This window comes from Engystomops pustulosus, chromosome 4, assembly GCF_040894005.1.
Source record: "Engystomops pustulosus chromosome 4, aEngPut4.maternal, whole genome shotgun sequence".
NCBI classification, from domain to species: Eukaryota; Metazoa; Chordata; class Amphibia; order Anura; family Leptodactylidae; genus Engystomops; species Engystomops pustulosus.
In genome coordinates this window covers 145,858,355-145,883,809 of record NC_092414.1, presented here as the reverse complement: position 1 = coordinate 145,883,809, position 25,455 = coordinate 145,858,355, and the positions used below count along the sequence as shown (strand labels likewise).

The 25,455-nt window shown below is 44.2% G+C and overlaps 1 protein-coding gene across 1 annotated transcript in view; it reads left to right on the top strand.

Annotated features, from left to right (window-relative positions):
* The first annotated feature begins 959 nt into the window (after positions 1–959).
* LOC140127373 (proto-oncogene Mas-like) overlaps positions 960–25,455 on the top strand; it is a 45,642-nt gene continuing 21,146 nt past the window's right edge. Inside the window, exon 1 of the mRNA XM_072147988.1 lies at positions 960–1,154. The gene's annotated coding sequence lies outside the window, so the exon portion shown is untranslated. The remainder of the gene's footprint in view (positions 1,155–25,455) is intronic.

Below are 25,455 nucleotides of genomic sequence, written 5' to 3'. Positions count from 1 at the left end.
AAAATCTGCACAGCTCCAATGTATAGTCACATCGATCTGAAGTAATCTGAACTTCTTAAGGACAGTTTGAACCTATTAGTACTTAGAAAGTACTAACTTTCACTAAGGTCTTGTTTTTTGCAGGGTAATTTACATGTGTAACTATTTTTGGGGGAAGATAATTCAATAACATTTTAGGGGAATAGAGTAAACAACAGTATCACATTTACCATGCAACATAAATAATACAGGCGGTCCCCTACTTCAGAACACCCGACTTACAAACAGACCTCTGGATGTTGGTAATTTACTGTACTTTAGTCCCAGGCTACAATAATCAGCTGTAACAGTGATCAAAGGTGTCTGTAATGAAGCTTTATTGTTAATACTGATTCTTTTGACAATCCAACATTTTTAAAATCCAATTGTCACAGAGACCAAAACATTTTTGGCTAGGGTTACAATTATAAATTACATACAAATTCAACTTAAGAACAAACCTACAGAACCTATCTTGTACCTAACCCGGGGACTGCCTGTATGTTAACTTTTTTCTGGGTTATTGTAAATCTAGCAATGCTAAAGTATATGATTACAGTTTGGATTATCACTATATATCACTATGATATTAGGAGTCCCAATGTGCCTCTGAACTTAAGTTTAATATTCATACTGATGTTAGAAAAATTGGGAACATCTTAGTATAAACCAGAAAGCACATTTACCAAATACATACAAGAAATTTATTACCTCCATTTATTAATAGGAATCCATTTCCATTTTCATGAATAATCAAATACTTTTGAGAAAAGCAAATCCTTATATAATATGAATTCACCTGTCATGAAAGTTGATACATGACTCTCTTGTCCTCCTCTGTATCCATGGGAAGAGGTGGATCTCTGATACGTAGTATGTCATTCCAGTCGCAGGGTTGTGCAATACCTGAATAGCATTAATGTTATTAATTTGGTGTTAGTAAGAGTAGGTGTGAGATAGCCTTCCCAACCGGCTGTGTACACACTTGTAGACATAAAGCACTGATTCAGAGACCAGGCAGCAGTGCGGAAAGAATATCCATGGCTTAACTGGCTTCTATAAACACATGAACAGCAATAGATTCCAGATTTACTAACCAGATTTACTAAGTGGAAAAACAACAACCTAAACTTACGGTAAGTACCTAAACAACAATATTCCCTATAACAATATTCCCTATATGTTGTAATATGAAAAAAAAAAGGAAAAGTCAGTAACTTTTTAGAAAATGTTATTACCAGAAATTCAAAGAAATCTGTTTATTTCTTATTTCTTATGCATTACATTACAAAAATCTACTGTACAAGGCGGTCCCCTACATAAGAACACCTGACTTACATGCGACCCCTAGTTACAAACGGACCTCTGGATTTTGGTAATTTACTGTACTTTAGCCCTGGGGTACAATAAACAGCTTTAACAGTTATCAATGGTCCACAGAAATAGAGAAAATATTTTCACTATGACCGGAGCTCCATAAATTCTTCTTCTCCCTCTTATTCTATCTTAAAACATTGATGAACAGCACCAATCTTCAGTTTCTCCTGCTGAAAGTCTGAAAGTTCAGACTAGCACCATCGCACTCTCATTCTCCTCCTTTAATTATATTGTAGCTGGAATAAAATATGTAGGCAGATGGTGTGGTGCGTTCCAATAAAGATAAAATTTATTTCAATGCATCATACAGCAACGACCCGGAAGAAGCCTTGCCGGCGAAACCCTGGGTCGGGCGGATAGAAAGCCAGCGCCCCGTTATGTGAATTTGTGATATACGCATTTTTAATGGATTTTTGTGAGTATGATGTATTGAAATAAATTTTATCTTTATTGCAATGCACCACACCATCTGCCTACATATTTTCTTCCAGCTACAATATAATTAAAGGAGGATGATGAGAGTGCGATGGTGCTAGTCTGAATGGTGACATACTTTCAGCAGGAGAAATTGAAGATTGGTGCTGTTCATCGATGTTTTAAGATAGAATAAGAGGGAGAAGAAGAATATTGGGAGCTCCGGTCATAGTGAAATTATTTTCTCTATTTCTGTGGACTTTTTCAAAGACTGTGTGGACCGGTCTTATACCGTGAGTAGCTCCTTAAGGGGCAATCTGTGCACCACGAACAACTGTGTTTTTGAGTTATCAATGGTGCCTGTAATTAAGATTTATTGTTTATCCTGGTTCTTATGACAACCCAACTTTTTAAAAATCCAACTGTCAGAGAGATCAAAAAAATTTTGACTGGGATTACAATAATAAAGTATACGGTTCCGACTTACATACAAACTCAACTTAAGAACAAACCTACAGAACCTATCTTGTATGTAACCCGGGGACTTCCTGTATTGAATGAATTCTTCCTGGCGATTGAAGTTCCTAAAGTATTCCAATGTCAATGTATTATTACAGCTCACAAGGACATGCGGTAGACTGTGATTCCAATAGGAAAAGGAATAATGGATATATAATGCTATGGGTCTTTGCTTCTAAATATTGTGTGATTCAAGGGACATGAGACAAATGTTTGTTTAGAGGCTAAAACGAAATCTATACTGTACCAAAATATGTTTGTGTGCACCTTCCCTTGACAGTGAATGTAGATTTCTAGTGACATGTGATGAGGCATGAGACATAGATTGTATGATTCATTTATCCTCATAAGTCATAATGGTTTCCCATATACATGTAATAAATTGACTTCCTATAATCAAAACTATTCAATAATTTTACCATCTTACAACGTAAGCTTCTAGACATCATAGAGTGTACCAAGATCTTGTGCAGTGAGCTCTGCAGATTTTTGTGGCAGATAACTTTAAAAAAAGCATTAGCAAAGCGAGTGTATGAGCTTGGCGGCGAGTGTGCACTGATCCCAAGTGTGTGCAGTGTCTTAAGTGTGACTTAGGTTTAAGGGAAGGAGTACTTTTTTATCCAGTAACAGATAGATAAGTGCATCTACATTTTTATTTCCTGATATTCATTGTGTGATTTTTATTGCTACCAAGTAGATCTGAAGGTATTTTACTTGCATAATCTTTATATTGTGTGGGGGGTATAGGGAGGCATTCACCTTGCTTATCTAGACAGTATAGTCACAGGTGCTGCCTAATTAATAGTGGGGTGTGGCTATCTAATTAGCAGCCTTTATATACTTCTGTGGTCAGTTTGTTTGGTGGTTTGCAGCCAGATCTTGTGCAGTGAGCTCTGCAGATTTTTGTGGCCGATAACTTTAAAAAAAGCATTAGCAAAGCGAGTGTGTGAGCTTGGCAGCGAGTGTGCACTGATCCCAAGTGTGTGCAGTGTCATAAGTGTGACTTAGGTTTAAGGGAAGGAGTACTTTTTTATCCAGTAACAGATAGATAAGTGCATCTACATTTTTATTTCCTGATATTCATTGTGTGATTTTTATTGCTACCAAGTAGATCTGAAGGTACTTTACTTGCATAATCTGTATATTGTGTGGGGGTATAGGGAGGCATTCACCTTGCTTATCTAGACAGTATAGTCACAGGTGCTGCCTAATTAATAGTGGGGTGTGGCTATCTAATTAGCATCCTTTATATACTTCTGTGGTCAGTTTGTTTGGTGGTTTGCAGCCAGATCTTGTGCAGTGAGCTCTGCAGATTTTTGTGGCAGATAACTTTAAAAAAAGCATTAGCAAAGCGAGTGTGTGAGCTTGGTGGAGAGTGTGCATTGATCCGAAGTGTGTGCAGTGTCTTAAGTGTGACTTACGTTTAAGGGACTTAAGTTTGAGGGGCTTTAGCAGGTAACTGCTGTGTTTTGTGTTTGACTGTAAATTCTTCTTTCTGTGCATATTTCTATTGTAATCCCCATTAGAATAATGGACTCCATAAGTGGCATTGCTACACGGTGTACATCCTGTGCCATGTATGCTTTCCTTGAACAGCCGTTCGAGGGGGAATACTGCTGTGTGGGGTGTGTGAAAATTGCTCATCTGGAAGCCCAGATTCTGGATCTAAATGAGCAAGTTTCAAGGCTGCGGGCAATTGATAATATGGAACGAAGTTTGCTGCTCCTGGAGCACAAACTCTCTGGGGAAGATGGTTGTGGGGAGGGAAGTATGGAGGTGCAGAGTGAGGGGGCAGCTAGTTGGGTAACATGTAGAAGGCGGGGTAGAGGGAAGAGTTGTAGGGAGTCTAGTCCTGATCTGGTGCACCCCAATAAGTTTGCCAGGCTGGCGGATGAGGGGGATATCAGCTCTGGGGTAGCAATGTTGCAGAAAGACGTGGCCGCTAGTAACCAGGGGACTGTCTGCTCCAGTAAGAAGGGTAATGGGAGCACAGGCAAGGTCAGACAGGTGCTGGTAGTGGGAGATTCCATTATTAGGGGAACACACAGGGCAATCTGTCACAAAGACCGTGCATACCGAACAGTGTGTTGTTTGCCGGGTGCTCGGGTTCGGCATGTTGCGGATCGGGTTGACGGATTACTTGGAGGGGCTGGTGAGGAACCAGCGGTCATGGTCCACATTGGCACTAATGACAAAGTAACAGGTAGGTGGAAGGTCCTTAAAAAAGATTTCAGAGATTTAGGCCATAAGCTCAGGGCAAGGACCTCAAAGGTAATTTTCTCCGAAATACTGCCTGTACCACGTGCCACACCAGAAAGGCAGCGGGAGATCAAGGAGGTAAATAAGTGGCTCAAAAGTTGGTGTAGGAAGGAGGGTTTTGGGTTCATGGAGAACTGGGCTGACTTTTCTGTGGGCTACAGGCTCTACAGTAGGGATGGGCTGCACCTCAATGGGGAGGGGGCCGCTGTTTTAGGGGAAAAAATGGCTAGAAGGTTGGAGGAGTGTTTAAACTAGAGACCTGGGGGGAGGGCAATTACACTTGTGCAGGGCAAATAGACGGTGTACATAGAGAGCTGGGAAGAGTCATAGTCCATGGGGGAGGAAGGGGGGCTGGAATGAGATTGGGGAATAAGGACAAAAGGAATACGGACAGGGAAAACCATATAAAGTGTATGTACACAAATGCCAGAAGCCTCACCAACAAAATGGAGGAACTGGAACTCTTGATGTTGGAACGGAAATATGATATAGTGGGTATCAGCGAGACATGGCTGGACAGTAGCTATGACTGGGCTGTTACTATAGATGGTTATAGTCTTTTTAGAAAGGATTGGTTAAATAAAAAAGGGGGAGGGGTTTGTTTATATGTGAATTCTTGCCTCAAGCCCGTCCTGCGAGATGACATCAGTAACGCAAATGTGGAGTCCCTATGGGTGGAGATAAGAGGAGGGAAAAAGAATAATAAAATATTACTAGGGGTGTGTTATAAGGCTCCAAATATAATGGAGGCAGCAGAGGAAATGCTGATAAGTGAAATGGATGCGGCTTCAAAGCATGGTGAAGTACTTATCATGGGGGACTTCAATTACCCAGATATTGACTGGGGGGCAGAAACCTGCAGGTCCTTCAAAGGTAGCAGGTTCTTGTCAACAACAAAAGACAATTACCTGTCGCAACTAGTCCTGGAGCCAACAAGAGGGGGGGCACTGCTGGACCTTATCCTTACCAACAGACCTGATAGGGTATCAAAACTACAGGTTGGGGGGAACCTGGGGAATAGTGATCATAATATCATTGATTTTGTATTACGCTTTACTAAGCATGTTAGTGAAGGGGCAACCAACACTCTAAACTTCAGGAGGGCAAATTTTCATCAACTAAGGGAAGACCTTAAAGGCATAGACTGGGATAATGCTCTCAAGGACAAAAGCCCCCCCCAAAAATGGGACTTTTTCTCATATATTCTGAAAAAGTCCTGTGAGAAACACATACCTTATGGGAAAAAGCATAAAAGGAACAAGAAAAAGCCTATGTGGCTAACTAGTCTTGTAAGGAAAGCAATAAGCGAGAAAGATAAAGCGTTTAAGGTGCTAAAACGTGAAGGTAGCGATGAGGCATTACAGGATTATAGAGAGAAAAATAAATCCTGTAAAAAGCAGATAAAGGCCGCAAAAATAGAGACTGAGAGAAATATTGCCAGGGAGAGCAAAAATAATCCCAAATTATTTTTCAAGTATATAAATAAGAAACTAAAAACAGAGAGCGTGGGTCCCCTTAGAAATAACATGGGGGTCATGGTGGAAGGAGATGAGGAAAGGGCCAATCTACTGAATGTCGCCTTCTCAACTGTCTTTACCCAGGAAAATCCCCTGGTGGAAGACACAATGAGGAATATTGTAAATTCTTTTTATAATGTCAACAGTTTAACCCAGGAAGAGGTACGGCGCCGCCTCGCAACCACTAAGATAGATAAATCACCTGGGCCAGATGGCATACACCCCCGGGTTCTGCATGAATTATGTACGGTGATAGACAGACCGTTATTTTTAATATTTGAAGATTCACTGAGGACTGGTTATGTTCCACAGGAATGGCGCATAGCAAATGTGGTACCAATATACAAAAAAGGATCAAATAGCAATCCTGGAAACTACAGACCCGTAAGTCTAACTGCTGTGGTGGGGAAAATATTTGAGGGGTTTATTAGAGATGCTATCCTGGAGTATCTCACTGTGCACAACCTTATAACCCAGCGTCAGCATGGGTTTATGAGAGATCGGTCCTGTCAGACTAATCTGATTGGTTTCTACGAGGAGGTAAGTTCAAGACTGGATCTGGGGGACGCTGTGGATGTTGTTTATCTGGACTTCTCAAAGGCATTTGACACCGTGCCACATAAAAGGTTGGTATATAAAATGAGACTGCTGGGAATAGGAGAAAATCTGTGTATCTGGGTAAGTAATTGGCTTAGTGATAGAAAACAGAGGGTGGTCATTAACGGCACATTCTCAGATTGGGTTGATGTTACCAGTGGAGTGCCACAGGGGTCAGTATTGGGGCCACTTCTTTTTAATATTTTTATTAATGACCTTGTAGTGGGTTTACACAGTCAAGTTTCAATATTTGCAGATGATACTAAGCTGTGTAAAGTAATAAATACTGAGGTCGATAGTTTAGCATTACAGAGGGATTTGTGGAAGCTTGAGGGATGGTCAGAGAAATGGTTGATGAGGTTTAATGTAGATAAATGTAAAGTTATGCACTTGGGCCATGGAAACAAAAAGTATAATTATGTTCTAAACGGTCAATTACTTAGTCAAACTGAAGCTGAAAAGGACTTGGGCGTATTGGTGGATGGTAAACTTAATTTTAGTCACCAGAGCCAGGCGGCTGCTGCTAAAGCAAATAAAATAATGGGATGTATCAAGAGAGGAATAGATTCTCATGATAAAGACATAGTTCTGCCCTTATACAAATCCCTGGTCAGACCACACATGGAATATTGTGTACAGTTTTGGGCACCAGTATATAAAAAGGATATAATAGAGCTGGAACGGGTGCAGAGGAGAGCAACCAGGATTATTAGGGGAATGGGGGGACTAGAATACAATGACAGATTACAAAATTTGGGATTATTCAGTTTAGAAAAAAGACGACTGAGGGGAGACCTCATTACAATGTACAAATACCTGAACGGACAGTACAAGGATCTCTCCAAAGATCTTTTTATACCTAGGCCTGTGACCAGGACAAGGGGGCATCCTCTACGCCTAGAGGAGAGGCGATTCTACCATCACCATAGACAAAGGTTCTTTACTGTAAGAGCAGTGAGACTATGGAACTCTCTGCCGCAGGAGGTTGTTATGGCGGACTCTATGTACATGTTCAAGAGAGGCCTGGATGACTTTCTGGAGAGAAAAAATATCACGGGTTATGGGGATAAAACATTTATTTAATTCTTGAAGGTTGGACTTTATGGACTTGCGTCTCCTTCCAGCCTTATATACTATGATACTATGATACTATGAAGGTGGGGGAAACAGGAAATACATGGGGGCAGATTTATCAAGCTGTCTGAAAGTCAGAATATTTCTAGTTGCCCATGGCAAACAATCACAGCTCCCCTTTAAACTATTCATGGGCACTGGTAAAATGAAAGCTGAGCTGTAATTGGTTGCCATGGGCAACTAGGAATATTCTGACTTTCAGACAGCTTGATAAATCTGCCCCATTATACATTTTAGCTCTTCAGTTGCAAGGGTAAGGTAAAAGGACAGCCTGAGATCTGCCACAATTATCAAGAAACATGTCTATTATAGCTTTGGGACATTTGCCATCAACACAGCAAACATTAGGAGGAAAATTTTAAAAAAGGCCCCCAACCTCCATCAAATGTTTTTTTCTTTTGGCTGTTGCATAAATATAATATGTAACTTGTCAGACCATTTATTACAACAATGGACTTAAATAGAAGTGAATAAACTGTAAAATTGATCCTTTGTATTTTTGGGTTGTTAAATAGACATGAAAATGTCTGTTTATGTTTTTCCAAATATGGTAAAGAAGTGAGGTGTAGAGATTAAAGGTTTTCCATCCATGGCTATTGGCTTTCAACAATGAGGTTCAGTGAGAGCAACTTTTTATATATGTGGCTACCTCTCTGCTAATGGTGGAGATACACAACCATTGGGAGATCAGTGAAGAAAAAAGAAGAAAACTCCAGCGCAGGCTCCTAGGTCTTGTAAAAGCAAATTTTCTTTATACAACAAACAGCATAGACGTACATCGGGTAAAACACAATAGGTTCTGATTAGAGATGAGCGAACATACTCGTCCGAGCTTGATGCTCGTTCGAGCATTAGCGTACTCGAAACTGCTCGTTGCTCGGACGAATACTTCGCCCGCTCGAGAAAATGGCAGCTCCCGCCGTTTTGCTTTTTGGCGGCCAGAAACAGAGCCAATCACAAGCCAGGAGACTCTGCACTCCACCCAGCATGACGTGGTACCCTTACACGTCGATAGCAGTGGTTGGCTGGCCAGATCAGGTGACCCTGGGATAGACTAGCCGCTGCCCGCGCTGCTCGGATCATTCTCTGTCTGGATGCCGCTAGGGAGAGAGCTGCTGCTGGTCAGGGAAAGCGTTAGGGTGTTCTATTAGAATAGTGTTAGGCAGGAGTGATTCAACAAGAACCCAACAGCCCTTCTTAGGGCTACAATAACGTTATACTTTTTTTTTTTTGTTTGCTTGTGGCTGGGCTTGCTGGCACTAGTAGTGCAGCTAGTACCATATTGTGAGGAATTTGCAGGGGGACTTGCTACCGTTGTGTTTAGCTCTTAGTGACACACATATCCACCTCAAACACCAAAGTGGGAAAATTTATTAGGGGTTTGATTTCAATTAGGCACAGTCTGGCAGTTTCTTTTTATTTTACGTTTATTTTTTCATAACTCAGCGTCATCTCATCAGTGTGCTTTCATACTTGGCTAGAAAATAGCCAAAGGAGAATCCAAACGGCTTACTTACGCCTACAATAGCGTTATATATATTTTATTTCTGGTTGATCTGCTGGTGGCTGTCCTTGCTGCAGTGCATATACTAGCCAATTGTCAGGAATTTGGAGTGAGACTTGCGACCGCTGTGTTTAGCGCTTAGTGACGCACATATCCATCGCAAAGACCGAAGTGGGAAAATTTATTAGGGGTTGGATTTCAATTAGGCACAGTCTGGCAGTTTCTTTTTATTTTACGTTTATTTTTTCATAACTCAGCGTCATCTCATCAGTGTGCTTTCATACTTGGCTAGAAAATAGCCAAAGGAGAATCCAAACGGCTTACTTACGCCTACAATAGCGTTATATATATTTTATTTCTGGTTGATCTGCTGGTGGCTGTCCTTGCTGCAGTGCATATACTAGCCAATTGTCAGGAATTTGGAGTGAGACTTGCGACCGCTGTGTTTAGCGCTTAGTGACGCACATATCCATCGCAAAGACCGAAGTGGGAAAATTTATTAGGGGTTGGATTTCAATTAGGCACAGTCTGGCAGTTTCTTTTTATTTTACGTTTATTTTTTCATAACTCAGCGTCATCTCATCAGTGTGCTTTCATACTTGGCTAGAAAATAGCCAAAGGAGAATCCAAACGGCTTACTTACGCCTACAATAGCGTTATATATATTTTATTTCTGGTTGATCTGCTGGTGGCTGTCCTTGCTGCAGTGCATCTACTAGCCAATTGTCAGGAATTTGGAGTGAGACTTGCGACCGCTGTGTTTAGCGCTTAGTGACGCACATATCCATCGCAAAGACCAAAGTGGGAAAATTTATTAGGGGTTGGATTTCAATTAGGCACAGTCTGCCATTTCCTTTTTATTTTTCGTTTATTTTTTCATAACTCAGCGTCATCTCATCTGGCATAGCAGTGTGCTTTCATACTTGGCTAGAAAATAGCCATAGCAATAGGATAGCATTGTTTGGTTTTAAAAACTAAAAAACACAAAAAAAACCTAAAAAACACAAAAAAACACAAAAAAAAGTTAAAAAAAAATTAAAGTTATAGCTTTCATTTTCAAAATGTTTAACCCGAGGGCTAGGGGTAGAGGACGAGGGCGGGGACGTGGGCGTCCAACTACTGCAGGGGTCAGAGGCCGTGGTCCTGGGCGGGGTGAGACACCACCTGCTGATGAGGGAGCAGGGGAACGCCGCAGAGCTACACTCCCTAGGTTCATGTCTCAAGTTACTGGGACTCGTGGTAGAGCACTGTTGAGGCCAGAACAGTGCGAACAGGTGATGTCGTGGATTGCCGACAATGCTTCGAGCAATTTGTCCACCAGTCAGTCTTCCACGCAGTCCACCCATGTCACCGAAATCGGCACTCCTCCAGCTCCTGCACCTCAGCCTCCTCCCCCCCCAGTCTGCCCCCTCCCAGGAAAATTTGGCATTTGAACTGGCATACTCTGAGGAACTGTTTTCTGGACCCTTCCCACAGTCACAAAGAAGTGTGTAAAGAGGTGTCCGACGATGAGGAGACACGGTTGTCAGACAGTGGTGAAGTTGTTGTCAGGGCAGGAAGTCCGAGGGGGGAGCAGACTGAGGGATCGGAGGATGATGAGGTGACAGACCCAAGCTGGGTTGAGAGGCCGGGTGAACACAGTGCTTCTGAGACGGAGGAGAGTCCTCGACCAGAACAGGTTGGAAGAGGCAGTGGTGGGGCCAGACGGAGAGGCAGGGCCAGAGCAGGTGCATCAGCGCCAAATGTGTCACGTAGTGAAGCTCCCGTGGCGAGGGCTCCCGCGGCGAGGGCTAGATTTTCAGAAGTCTGGAGGTTCTTTAAGGAAACACCGGATGACCGACGGACTGTGGTGTGCAACCTTTGCCAAACCAGGATCAGCAGGGGTTCCACCACTACTAGCTTAACTACCACCAGTATGCGCAGGCATATGAATGCTAAACACCCCACTCAGTGGCACCAAGCCCGTTCACCTCCGGCCGTGCACACCACTGCTCCTTCCCCTGTGTCAGCTGATAGTCAGCCCCCTGCCCAGGACCCTGCCACAAAAACCCCATCGTCGCCTCCACGATCCTCCACAGCATCCACCAGCGTTCAGCTCTCTATACCCCAGACGCTGGAGCGGAAACGTAAATATAGTGCAACCCACCCGCACGCCCAAGCCCTTAATGTCCACATCTCCAGATTGCTTAGCCTGGAGATGATGCCCTATAGGCTAGTAGAGACCGAGGCCTTTCGCAACCTCATGGCGGCGGCCGCCCCTCGGTATTCGGTCCCCAGCCGCCACTACTTTTCCCGATGTGCCGTCCCAGCCCTGCACCAGCACGTGTCAGACAACATCATCCGTGCCCTGACCAACGCCGTTTCTGACAAGGTCCACCTGACCACGGACACGTGGACGAGTGCTGCCGGGCAGGGCCACTATATATCGCTGACGGCACATTGGGTTAACTTGGTGGAGGCTGGGACCGAGTCTGACCCTGCGGCTGGTCATATACTGCCGACGCCGAGGATTGCGGGGCCTACCTCGGTCCAGGTCTTTCAGGCCTACTATGCCTCCTCCTCCTCCCACCCCTCCTCCACCTCCTCCTCCGAACTACCATCCGTGGGCATGCCGCCATCAGTCGGTAGCTCTAGGCACAGCAGCAGTGCCGTCGCTAAGCAACAGCAGGCGGTGCTCAAACTGCTGAGCCTAGGCGATAAAAGGCACACCGCCCAAGAGCTATTACAGGGCATCACGGCGCAGACTGATCTGTGGCTGGCACCGCTGAACCTGAAGCCAGGCATGGTTGTGTGTGACAACGGCCGTAACCTGGTGGCGGCTCTGCAACTCGGCAGACTGACACATGTGCCATGCCTGGCCCATGTGTTAAATCTGATAGTTCAGCGTTTCCTCAAGACATACCCCAATCTGTCTGATTTGCTCACGAAGGTGCGCCGCATCTGTGCGCATTTCAGGAAGTCCAGCACAGATGCTGCCACTCTCAGGGCAGCGCAGCGCCGCCTCCAACTGCCCGCTCACCGACTGTTGTGCGACGTGCCCACGAGGTGGAATTCAACATTAACCATGTTATCCAGAGTTTACCAGCAGCGCAGAGCGATTGTAGACTGCCAGATGTCAACTTCCACCAGAACTGGTAGTCAGGTCAGTCAGCTTCCTCAAGTCTACAATGAGGAGTGGACGTGGATGTCTGATATCTGTCAGGTGCTGAGTAACTTTGAGGAGTCAACACAGATGGTCAGTGGCAATGCCGCCATCATCAGCCTCACCATCCCGCTGCTTGGCCTGTTGAAAAACTCTCTGATCAGCATGAAGTCGGAAGCTTTGCGCTCGTCACAAGAGACGGGGGAAGAAGATTCCCTTGTTGATAGCCAAAGCACCCTTAGGTCTGTTTCTCAGCGCATATCGGAGGAGGTGGAGGTGGAGGAGGATGAGGAGGAAGAGGAGGAGAATGTTGGTGAGACACAAGAGGGGACCATTGTTGAGTCCTTCACTGTTCAGCGTGTATGGGCAGAAGCAGAGGAGTTGGAGGAGTTGGAGGAGGAGGAAATGGACAGTCAGGCCAGTGAGGGGAGTGAATTCTTACGTGTTGGTACTCTGGCGCATATGGCAGATTTCATGCTAGGCTGCCTATCCCGTGACCCTCGCGTTCAAAGAATTTATTCCAGCACCGATTACTGGGTATTCACTCTCCTGGACCCACGGTACAAGCAAAATCTTTCCACTCTCATCCCTGGAGAGGAAAGGAGTGTGAGAATGCATGAATACCAGCAGGCCCTGGTACACAAGCTGAAACACTATTTCCCTTCTGACAGCGCTAGCGGCAGAGTGCGTAGTTCTGCGGGACAAGTAGCGAGGGAGAGTAGGCGAGCAGGCAGCTTGTCCAGCACTGGCAAGGGTACGCTTTACAAGGCTTTTGCCAGCTTTATGTCACCCCAGCAAGACACTGTCACCTGTCCCCAGTCTCGGCAGAGTAGGGCTGATCTTTACAGAAAGATGGTGAGGGAGTACGTAGCTGACCATACCATCGTCCTAAATGATCACACAGCTCCCTACAACTACTGGGTTTCAAAGCTGGACATGTGGCACGAACTGGCGCTGTACGCCTTGGAGGTTCTTGCCTGCCCTGCCGCTAGCGTGTTGTCCGAGCGGGTTTTCAGTGCAGCTGGTGGCATCATCACCGATAAGCGTACACGCCTGTCGACTGACAGCGCTGACAGGCTGACGCTTATTAAGATGAATAAAGCCTGGATTTCTCATAATTTCCAATCTCCACCAGGTGAAGGAAGCTCAACCTGAATAATTTATGCACTCCTCCTCCTCCTCATTTTCCTCCTTCTCCTCCTCTTTGTACACTAAAGCAGAGGAAACTGGCTATTTTTTGACAGGGCCCACTGGCTCTAGCTATAGTACTTTATGCATTTAATTTTTCTGGAGGGCCACCTACCCGGTCCTCTGTTTTAAACAATTTTTGGGAGTGCCACATACAGGCACTCAATCTATTCAATTTTTCTGGAGGGCCACCTACCTGCTCCTCTGGTTTGAAAACTTTTTTGGACTGCTACATACAGGCACTCAATCTATTCCATTTTTCTGGAGGGCCACCTACCTGCTCCTCTGGTTTGAAAACTTTTTTGGACTGCCACATACAGGCACTCAATCTATTCCATTTTACTGGAGGGCCACCTACCTGCTCCTCTGGTTTGAAAAGTTTTTTGGACTGCCACATACAGGCACTCAATCTATTCAATTTTTCTGGAGGGCCACCTACCTGCTCCTCTGGTTTGAAAACTTTTTTGGACTGCCACATACAGGCACTCAATCTATTTCATTTTTCTGGAGGGCCACCTACCTGCTCCTCTGGTTTGAAAACTTTTTTGGACTGCCACATACAGGCACTATCCAAATTAAATTGTCTCCATAGCAGCCTCCACACGTTGTCTCCATTGCTACCTCCAAAAGTCGTCCATATAGCTGCCTCCATACATCGTCCCCTTATCAAACGAGGTGTGTCAGGCAGAAATTTGGGTTGTTTTCATGGATTCCACATCAAAGTTGTTAACTTTGTTGCCACCCTGCTGTGTTATCCACAAAATATACTGGCAAACTTTTATCATTTACCAATATTATTTCAGCGCTTCTTGCGCATCTGTTTACATTCCCCTCACCCGCCATATCCTAAACTTATAAGAACGCTACTACACTTGATCTTATACAAAAGGTTCTTAGAAGTGCTGTGTGGGGAGTAGCCTAGAGACAGGGGCTTGGATTGGCGAAAGCTCGCCTGGCAGCGGAGCGCCAGCTCCATGCGCATCATGCACTTCTTGCGCATCTGTTTACATTCCCCTCACCCGCCATATCCCAAACTTATAAGAACGCTACTACACTTAACTTGGTGCAGGCTGGGACCGAGTCTGACCCTGGGGCTGGTCATATACTGCCGACGCAGAGAATTGCGGGGCCTACCTCGGTCCAGGTCTCAAAGGCCTAGTATACCTCCTCCTCCTCCCACCCCTCCTCCACCTCCTCCTCTTCCAAATTACCATCCGTGGCCATGGCGCCATCAGTCGGTAGCTCTAGGCACAGCAGCAGTGCCGTCGCTAAGCAACAGCAGGCGGTGCTCAAACTGCTGAGCCTAGGCGATAAAAGGCACACCGCCCAAGAGCTATTACAGGGCATTCCACATCAAATTTGTTAACTTTGTCGCCACCCTGCTGTGTAATCCACAAAATATACTGGCAAACTTTTATCATTTACCGATATTATTTCAGCGCTTCTTGCGCATCTGTTTACATTCCCCTCACCCGCCATATCCCAAACTTATAAGAACGCTACTACACTTGATCTTATACAAAAGGTTCTTAGAAGTGCTGTTTGGGGAGTAGCCTAGAGACAGGGGCTTGGATTGGCGAAAGCTCACCTGGCAGCGGAGCGCCAGCTCCATGCGCATCATGCGCTTCTTGCGCATCTGTTTACATTCCCCTCACCCGCCATATCCCAAACTTATAAGAACGCTACTACACTTGATCTTATACAAAAGGTTCTTAGAAGTGCTGTTTGGGGAGTAGCCTAGAGACAGGGGCTTGGATTGGCGAAAGCTCGCCTGGCAGCGGAGCGCCAGCTCCATGCCAAGATCCAACTAACATAGTTTTAACTGCAGCACCTTTAATCTACTACTAGTTCACTGCCTCCATACATGGTCCCCTTATCAAACGAGCTGTGTCAGGCAGAATTTTGGGTTGTTTTCATGGCTTCCATGTTAACTTTGTCGCCACCCTGCTGTGTAATCCACAAAATATACTGGCAAACTTTTATCATGTACCGATATTATTTGAGCGCTTCTTGCTCACCTCCTTTGGTTCCTCTCTGCCACCCATTGGTTTGAAGCCTGAGTCCATTTAGGGTATGTCGCCATGCCACTCTCTAGCCTGCCGCTGCTGCCGCTGCCTCTGCATGCCGTCCCCTATAGTGTCAGGGTCAATTATTGGATGTTTTACATGCTATCTAGCTTCATTCTGTCACTCTGTCATGGCCATGCTGTTGCCCATAATTTTGGCATAATGGTGCGATTAAGCAGCCTCAGAGGCATCCATGCATGCTGCCCCTGCTGTTTCCTGTCCATTTCCGTGGTGTTTCCATCCCAGGTGTTTGGCCAAGCTTCCCTGTGCAGAGCCTTGGTCCCCTTGAAAAATGCTCGAGTCTCCCATTGACTTCAATGGGGCTCGTTATTCGAGACGAGCACTCGAGCATCGGGAAAAGTTCGTCTCGAATAACGAGTACCCGAGCATTTTAGTGCTCGCTCATCTCTAGTTCTGATCTAAGTGTTGCAGCTGAAAAGCCTTAGTCTTGATCATGGACGTACATCGGGTAAAACACAATAGGTTCTTATCTACGTGTTTCGGCTGAAAAGCTTTGTCTTGATCAGAAACGCGTAGATCAGAACCTATTGTGTTTTACCCGATGTACGTCCATGCTGTTTGCTGAATAAAGAAAATTTGCTTTTACAAGACCTAGGAGCCTGTGCTGGAGTTTTTTTCTTTTTTCTTCTCTGCAAGTATATGCCTTTGCCTTAGGCACTCCAAGCGCGGCTGGCCGGTTCATTGCCAGGTGGGAGAAGTTCAGAGCTGACTATCGTGGGAATTAAATTTGGGAGATCAGTGGTTCTCAAACCTTATGGTCTAACTGGGTAGAAATCCAACCATTGGGTCTTTTATCAATTTCCAGAAAAATAATTGGAAGTTCACAACAATTTATTGTCTATGGGGGCAGTACAAAATTTGTTCATTGCCTGTTAAAGAAAAGAGGACATAATCATGGTTCATTTTTATGGCCCTACTAAAGAAAAACCTTTATGGCACACACTATAGTTCGAACCTCCATTCCTCACCTCCATTAAAAAAGTAAAGAACAGAGATTTCACGTATCAATAAAAAATCCTATTGACATCAATGTACATTTTATGCTATCCGTTACGTTCAGTTAGGCAGGCATCCATTATGCACTATGCATTTATTGACAGAAATAAATTACATTGCCTTCAGTACTTTTTCTCCATAAAAAAAAACAAAAAAAAGAAAGCGCAAGGATAATAGATGGCTGCTTAACTGACCATAACAGATTACAGGCAGTCCCCGGGTTACATACAAGATAGGGTCGGTAGGTTTGTTCTTAAGTTGAATTTGTATGTAAGTTGAAACTGTATATTTTATAATGGTAGATCCAGACAAAAAAAAAATTTTGCCCCAGTGACAATTTCCAAGTTTCCAAGTGAGTTTCCAAGTTTTTTGCAGTAATTGGACCAAGGATTATCAATAAAGCTGCATTACAGACACTTTACAGCTGATCATTGCAGGCTGGGACTATAGTACCATCCAGAGAGCTTCACCAGAGGTCAGAGGGGTCTGTCTGTAACTATGGGTCATCTGTAAGTCTGGTGTCCGTAAGTAGGGGACCGTCTGTACATAAAATTGATGTCAATAGGATTTCTAACTGATATGTTAAACCTCCGTTCTTCAGTTTTTTTTAATGGTGGTATGAAGGATAGTGTAAACTTGACCTTACTTATTCAGTATACATTTATGTCTCGGGAAGTAAGAGCTCTCCTTATGGAGACTTTGGCAATTAAGGCTGCCTTGCATCATGCCATTAGGTTTCATGAAAGTTATTCTTGATGCTCAGGGGGATGCCTTACAAGATAGCCAAGAAAGTTTTTAAACTTTATACTTGTATGTACAATAAATTACTTCAGTTTATACCCAATATGGTCCCTTTTTAATAAAACTTAATTTGTAGCTACTATATGCTTTGAAATGAGATACAATGGGGGATATTTATCATACGCTGGCGCTCATGCGCCTCTTGATGTATCGGGCAGCCAGCAGCGCAGCGTTTATCCAGGGCCTGGCGTAGAAAAGAATGCAGCAGCGAGTGTGCAGGCACGGGGACAGTAACGCCCCGCGCCGGCCCACTCCTGGCCGGCCGCGCCCTCCGCTCGGCGCCCCCCCCCCCTTCACGCCCCACTGCCGTGAAGGTGGCAGATCGGGGAAAATAATCGCAAAAGCTAGCAATAAGCTAGCATTTGGGATTATTTCAGGGCCTCTGCGCCACTGGCGGTGCGCAGAGGTCCTGATAAATATCCCCCAATATTTCTATTGAGCTCATTTATTCTGCACATTGTTTTAGATGAATGACCCTTTTGACCTTTTTATTTTTCATTCATTATAGCTGGTCGGGTCTCTTGTTTTTTCCCGGACAAAATGTAGTTTTTAATAGCACAATGTTTGGTTTCATATGGCCTACCCTTTTTATACAGTATACTATTAAGGTGGACCCTAAATAATATAAAAATGTTTTTCTCTGGGTACATACAGCATACAGCAATACCAAATTTATAGCGTTTTTTGTAAAAAAAAAAAAAAAAAAAATTCATTCGCATAATGAAATCTGTTTGACAGAAAAAGCGTTTTGCTTTGTCACCATCTAGTAGCCATAACTTTTGAAAATTTTTCGGCAATGTGGCTTTATGAGGGCTGTAGTCTTCATTTGTACACACTTGGGAATCATAAAGCTTATTGACTTATTTTAAATAAAAATTGTCAAGGTCAGATGTCATTTGACTTACGTAGAAGGGTCTAGATGCCTTTTTACACCTAAATAACATTGAAGGTTATGTTATATAGAATTGTTTCTCCTAAATCCCTTCCTTATCCAATCTCTTCCCTTCCTTGGTTGAACTTGATGGACATGTGTCTTTTTTTAACCGTATAAACTATGATGTAGTACAGTTCATTATATTGTCAATTACAGGCAGTGTCTAAAGATTTACACCCGAAGTTGGAGCTTTACTGTTCCCTTAGTGTTAGTGTCGTGCCGGGATGTTATAATGTTGGCAGTGCCAGCAGTAACAGGACGCAATGCCCTGCTGTCTTCTAATGCAGCACCATAGAAGCATCACAAGAAGTACACCTTAAAAACCTGATACAGCGGTTGTTAAGGTGTTAAGAAAAAAAACAATGATTACTCATTACTCACTTACTCGGCATAAGAGGACAGTGTACCTGTACTCGTACAACTCTCCCCTTTCAAAGAACAGGATATTCTTATATCAGAGCTGTTTGTAGAAACTCATAAAGAAATAGAGTCGTTCCTTTATTCTTATACCAGTGCCATGTGCAGTATGGTGCCTTACATAAAACAAACCTGCTATGATATGAAGTCATATAAATAAATATTCAATGACAAAATACAATGGCTTCTTTGTCTGCCACGTACCACAAGGCCTCCTTTGTAATACCACAAAATGATACCTGTTTATAGAGGCTATTTGTGTTTTATAAGAGAGAGACACTAACCAAACCGCTTTCAGAATCAGCTGATCCCACTGGGTCTGGGTGCAGGCTGCAGGCTACCACACAATTCTACCGAAAAATATAATATTACAATGCAAAGAATTGATTCTGTTATAGAAGCATCTCCTGTGATCCCCACTCTATGACTTCTATATGTCTCAATGGGTATGGATTTGGCAAATGTAGCCACAGGAGAAGTCAATTCTTAAGATATTTTTTTCATTCACTGTCTCATCTTTCTAGATCTATGGAACTTTACAGTACAATTGTGCATTTCCCACAACTGTTTAGTGATGGGCAGTAAACTACTCTTATCTGTGATTCCTATACCTATACATTTACAACATCACATTTTTTCTTAAACTCCAACTTAGGCTCTGGACCTAAAGAGATGGGCATGTAAATACAGCTATCATTATATACTAGCACCATATCCTAAGGAGTGTAAGGCTTCTATATTGCCAACAGGGATTAACTGACCAATTGATATTAATACATTCTTCATGGTTTCATGGCTAGAAGGAACAACTGGTTCCATCGTCAGGTGTATTAAAATTTAAGTGCAGGCATGACCAGTATTAGGAGGTGGCAAACTGGGCATTTGCCCAGGGCCCTCTGTCCTAAAGAGACCTCCTGCATGTGGACTACGTATTGCTCTTTTAATACCCCTTTGTTTTATATCCGAGTGCAGCTGCGTATCATCTATCCGTCTAGTTATCTATCTCCTATAATTTGTCTATTTCCTATCTATATGTGTATATCTATTTATATCTATATATGTTTTATCTATCTATCGCCTACCTATTATCTATCTATCAATCGATCTTCTATCTCTCTCATATCTATCTATCTTCTATTATCTATCTAGCTATCTATATAATCTACCTTATATTTATGCATATATAAATCTATCATCTATCTATAAATCTATATCATCTTGCATATTTATCTTCTGTAATCAATCTTCCTATCATCTGTCTATCTCCTATAACATTCTCCTACAGCCCATGTTACAGATTGCCTCCCCATACTACTGTGTGTAACTACATGTGTTATGTTGTGCAGGGTAAATGGAGCCTCTTACTGACTGTGACTGGTCATAAAATAGTTTTATTTTGGGGCCCAACTTTTAGCTTTGCCCAAGGCCCCACTATGTCTAAAACCGGCCTTGAATGTAGGAGAAAAAAATAAGAAGGATGCATGGTAAACATCAGATGTGTGTTATTACTTTCATGGCACAGGACCCAAACTGTTTGCCAACATGCATTACATTGCAGTTTAACCCCTAGGCGCACCAGGACGTTATAGTACGTCCCCGGGGCTAGATGCTTAGCGCACGGGGACGTTCTATAACGTCCTGCTTCTGGCACCGGCTCACGAACGGAGCCGGTACCAGAAGCAGCGGCTGTCAGCTGTCTAGTACAGCTGACAGCCTGCGCTAACACCCGCGATCGGAGCCGGCTCCGATCGCGGGTGTTAACCCCTTACACGCCACGGTCAAACATGACCGCGGCGTGTAAGGGTGTTTGCGCTGTGGATCGGATCCCCCGTGCCGCTTACCGGGGGATCCGATCCACTTCTGGGCAGCTCCGAGGACTGGCATGTGCCCCGGAGCTGCCCGGTCTCCATGGCAGCCAGACCCCTTCCGGGTCTGACTGTAAACTGTCTGAGCATGCGCAAGCTTGCTCAGACAGTTTACACTGCTCTACAATAAAATAGTATTGTAGAGCAGTGTATTGAACTTAAACCAGTGATCAGAGCATCACTGGTTCAAGTTCAAGTATGTATAAGTAAAAATATGCAAAAACACTTAACACTACACATTATAATAAATAAAAAATACATAAAAATATAAGCCCCTAAAATGTCACTTTCCCATAAAAACACTTAATAAAGTATAAAAAACACAAAAACACAAAAAACCCCGCATATTTGGTATTGCCGCGTCCGTAACAATCTGTATAATAAAACAGAATCGTTACTGGACCCGCACGGTACACGCCGTAGAAAAAAAAACGCAAAAACGTTCCGAAAAAAGATAATTTTTAATTAATACCCTATAAAAAAATGCTCTAAAAAGTAATTTAAAAAATGTTATGCACTCCAAAATAAGCCCAGTAAAAAGAACAACTCTTCTCGCAAAAAATAAGCCCCTAACTAGATTTGTCAGCCGAAAAATAAAAAAGTTATGCATATGAAAAGATGATGAGGCTAAAATGAACAAGATTTTCTCCAAATTGGTTTTTATTCAGTACAATTGAATAAAATACACAAAACCCCCACATATTTGGTATCCCTGCGTCCGTAACAATCTGCATAATAAAACAGAATCATTATCAGATCCGCAAAGTGAACCCCGTAAAAAACAAAACAAAAAAAAGCTCCAGAAAAAAGATCATTTTCAATTAATACCCTATAAAAATGCTCTAAAAAGGGATTTAAAAAATGTTATGCACTCTAAAATAAGACCACTAAAAAGAACAATCCTTCTCGCAAAAAATAAGCCTTTTTAATAATTACTTTTTATGCACTAAAAATGGGAAAAAAATAAAAAATCTATATAAATGAGGTCTTTTTGTAATCGTGGCGACTAGAGATGAGCGAACACTAAAATGCTCGGGTACTCGTTATTCGAGACGAACTTTTCCCGATGCTCGAGTGCTCGTCTCGAATAACGAACCCCATTGAAGTCAATGGGAGACTCGAGCATTTTTCAAGGGGACCAAGGCTCTGCACAGGGAAGCTTGGCCAAACACCTGGGAACCTCAGAAAAGGATGGAAACACCACGGAAATGGACAGGAAACAGCAGGGGCAGCATGCATGGATGCCTCTGAGGCTGCTTAATCGCACCATTATGCCAAAATTATGGGCAACAGCATGGCCATGACAGAGTGACAGAATGAAGCTAGATAGCATCTAAAACATCCAATAATTGACCCTGACACTATAGGGGACGGCATGCAGAGGCAGCGGCAGCAGGCTAGAGAGTGTCATGGCGACATACCCTAAATGGACTCAGGCTTCAAACCAATGGGTGGCAGAGAGGAACCAAAGGAGGTGAGCAAGAAGCGCTCAAATAATATCGGTACATGATAAAAGTTTGCCAGTATATTTTGTGGATTACACAGCAGGGTGGCGACAAAGTTAACATGGAAGCCATGAAAACAACCCAAAATTCTGCCTGACACAGCTCGTTTGATAAGGGGACCATGTATGGAGGCAGTGAACTAGTAGTAGATTAAAGGTGCTGCAGTTAAAACTATGTTAGTTGGATCTTGGCATGGAGCTGGCGCTCCGCTGCCAGGCGAGCTTTCGCCAATCCAAGCCCCTGTCTATAGGCTACTCCCCAAACAGCACTTCTAAGAACCTTTTGTATAAGATCAAGTGTAGTAGCGTTCTTATAAGTTTAGGATATGGCGGGTGAGGGGAATGTAAACAGATGCGCAAGAAGCGCTGAAATAATATCCCTAAATGGTAAAAGTTTGCAAGTATATTTTGTGGATTACACAGCAGGGTGGCGACAAAGTTAACAACTTTGATGTGGAATGCCCTGTAATAGCTCTTGGGCGGTGTGCCTTTTATCGCCTAGGCTCAGCAGTTTCAGCACCGCCTGCTGTCGCTTAGCGACGGCACTGCTGCTGTGCCTAGAGCTACCGACTGATGGCGCCATGCCCACGGATGGTAATTCGGAGGAGGAGGAGGTGGAGGAGGGGTGGGAGGAGGTATAGTAGGCCTTTGAGACCTGGACCGAGGTAGGCCCCGCAATTCTCTGCGTCGGCAGTATATGACCAGCCCCAGGGTCAGACTCGGTCCCAGCCTGCACCAAGTTAAGTGTAGTAGCGTTCTTATAAGTTTGGGATATGGCGGGTGAGGGGAATGTAAACAGATGCGCAAGAAGCGCATGATGCGCATGGAGCTGGCGTTCCGCTGCCAGGCGAGCTTTCGCCAATCCAAGCCCCTGTCTCTAGGCTACTCCCCAAACAGCACTTCTAAGAACCTTTTGTATAAGATCAAGTGTAGTAGCGTTCTTATAAGTTTAGGATATGCCGGGTGAGGGGAATGTAAACAGATGCGCAAGAAGCGCTGAAATAATATCCCTAAATGGTAAAAGTTTGCCAGTATATTTTGTGGATAACACAGCAGGGTGGCGACAAAGTTAACAACTTTGATGTGGAATCCATGAAAACAACCCAAATTTCACACACCTCGTTTGATAAAGGGACGATGTATGGAGGCAGCTATATGGACGACTTTTGGAGGTAGCAATGGAGACAACGTGTGGAGGCTGCTATGGAGACAATTTAATTTGGATAGTGCCTGTATGTGGCAGTCCCAAACATTTTTCAAACCAGAGGAGCAGGTAGGTGGCCCTCCAGTAAAATGGGATAGATTGAGTGCCTGTATGTGGCAGTCCCAAAAATGTTTCAAACCAGAGGAGCAGGTAGGTGGCCCTCCAGTAAAATGTAATAGATTGAGTGCCTGTATGTGGCAGTCCCAAAAATTCTTCAAACCAGAGAAGCAGGTAGGTGGCCCTCCAGTAAAATGGAATAGATTGAGTGCCTGTATGTGGCAGTCCCAAAAATTGTTCAAACCAGAGGAGCAGGTAGGTGGCCCTGCAGTAAAATGGAATAGATTGAGTGCCTGTATGTGGCAGTCCCAAAAATTGTTCAAACCAGAGGAGCAGGTAGGTGGCCCTGCAGTAAAATGGAATAGATTGAGTGCCTGTATGTGGCAGTCCCAAAAATGTTTCAAACCAGAGGAGCAGGTAGGTGGCCCTCCAGTAAAATGGAATAGATTGAGTGCCTGTATGTGGCAGTCCCAAAAATTGTTCAAACCAGAGGAGCAGGTAGGTGGCCCTGCAGTAAAATGGAATAGATTGAGTGCCTGTATGTGGCAGTCCCAAAAATGTTTCAAACCAGAGGAGCAGGTAGGTGGCCCTCCAGTAAAATGGAATAGATTGAGTGCCTGTATGTGGCAGTCCCAAAAATTGTTCAAACCAGAGGAGCAGGTAGGTGGCCCTGCAGTAAAATGGAATAGATTGAGTGCCTGTATGTGGCAGTCCCAAAAATGTTTCAAACCAGAGGAGCAGGTAGGTGGCCCTCCAGTAAAATGGAATAGATTGAGTGCCTGTATGTGGCAGTCCCAAAAATTTTTTAAAACAGAGGACCGGGTAGGTGGCCCTCCAGAAAAATGGAATAGATTGAGTGCCTGTATGTGGCACTCACAAAAATTGTTTCAAACAGAGGACCGGGTAGGTGGCCCTCCAGAAAAATTAAATGCATGAAGTACTATAGCAAGAGCCAGTGGGCCCTGTCAAAAAATAGCCATTTTCCTCTGCTTTACTGTACAAAGAGGAGGAGAAGGAGGAAAATGAGGAGGAGGAGGAGGAGTGGATCAATTATTCAGGTTGAGCTTCCTTCACCTGGTGGAGATTGGAAATTCTGAGAAATCCAGCCTTTATTCATTTTAATAAGCGTCAGCCTGTCAGCGCTGTCAGTCGACAGGCGTGTACGCTTATCGGTGATGATGCCACCAGCTGCACTGAAAACCCGCTCGGACAAGACGCTAGCGGCAGGGCAGGCAAGAACCTCCAAGGCGTACAGCGCCAGTTCGTGCCACATGTCCAGCTTTGAAACCCAGTAGTTGTAGGGAGCTGTGTGATCATTTAGGACGATGGTATGGTCAGCTACGTACTCCCTCACCATCTTTCTGTAAAGATCAGCCCTACTCTGCCGAGACTGGGGACAGGTGACAGTGTCTTGCTGGGGTGACATAAAGCTGGCAAAAGCCTTGTAAAGCGTACCCTTGCCAGTGCTGGACAAGCTGCCTGCTCGCCTACTCTCCCTCGCTACTTGTCCCGCAGAACTACGCACTCTGCCGCTAGCGCTGTCAGAAGGGAAATACTGTTTCAGCTTGTGCACCAGGGCCTGCTGGTATTCATGCATTCTCACACTCCTTTCCTCTCCAGGGATGAGAGTGGGAAGATTTTGCTTGTACCGTGGGTCCAGGAGAGTGAACACCCAGTAATCGGTGCTGGAATAAATTCTTTGAACGCGAGGGTCACGGGATAGGCAGCCTAGCATGAAATCTGCCATATGCGCCAGAGTACCAACGCGTAAGAATTCACTCCCCTCACTGGCCTGACTGTCCATTTCCTCCTCCTCCAACTCCTCCAACTCCTCTTCTTCTGCCCATACACGCTGAACAGTGAAGGACTCAACAATGGTCCCCTCTTGTGTCTCGCCAACATTCTCCTCCTCTTCCTCCTC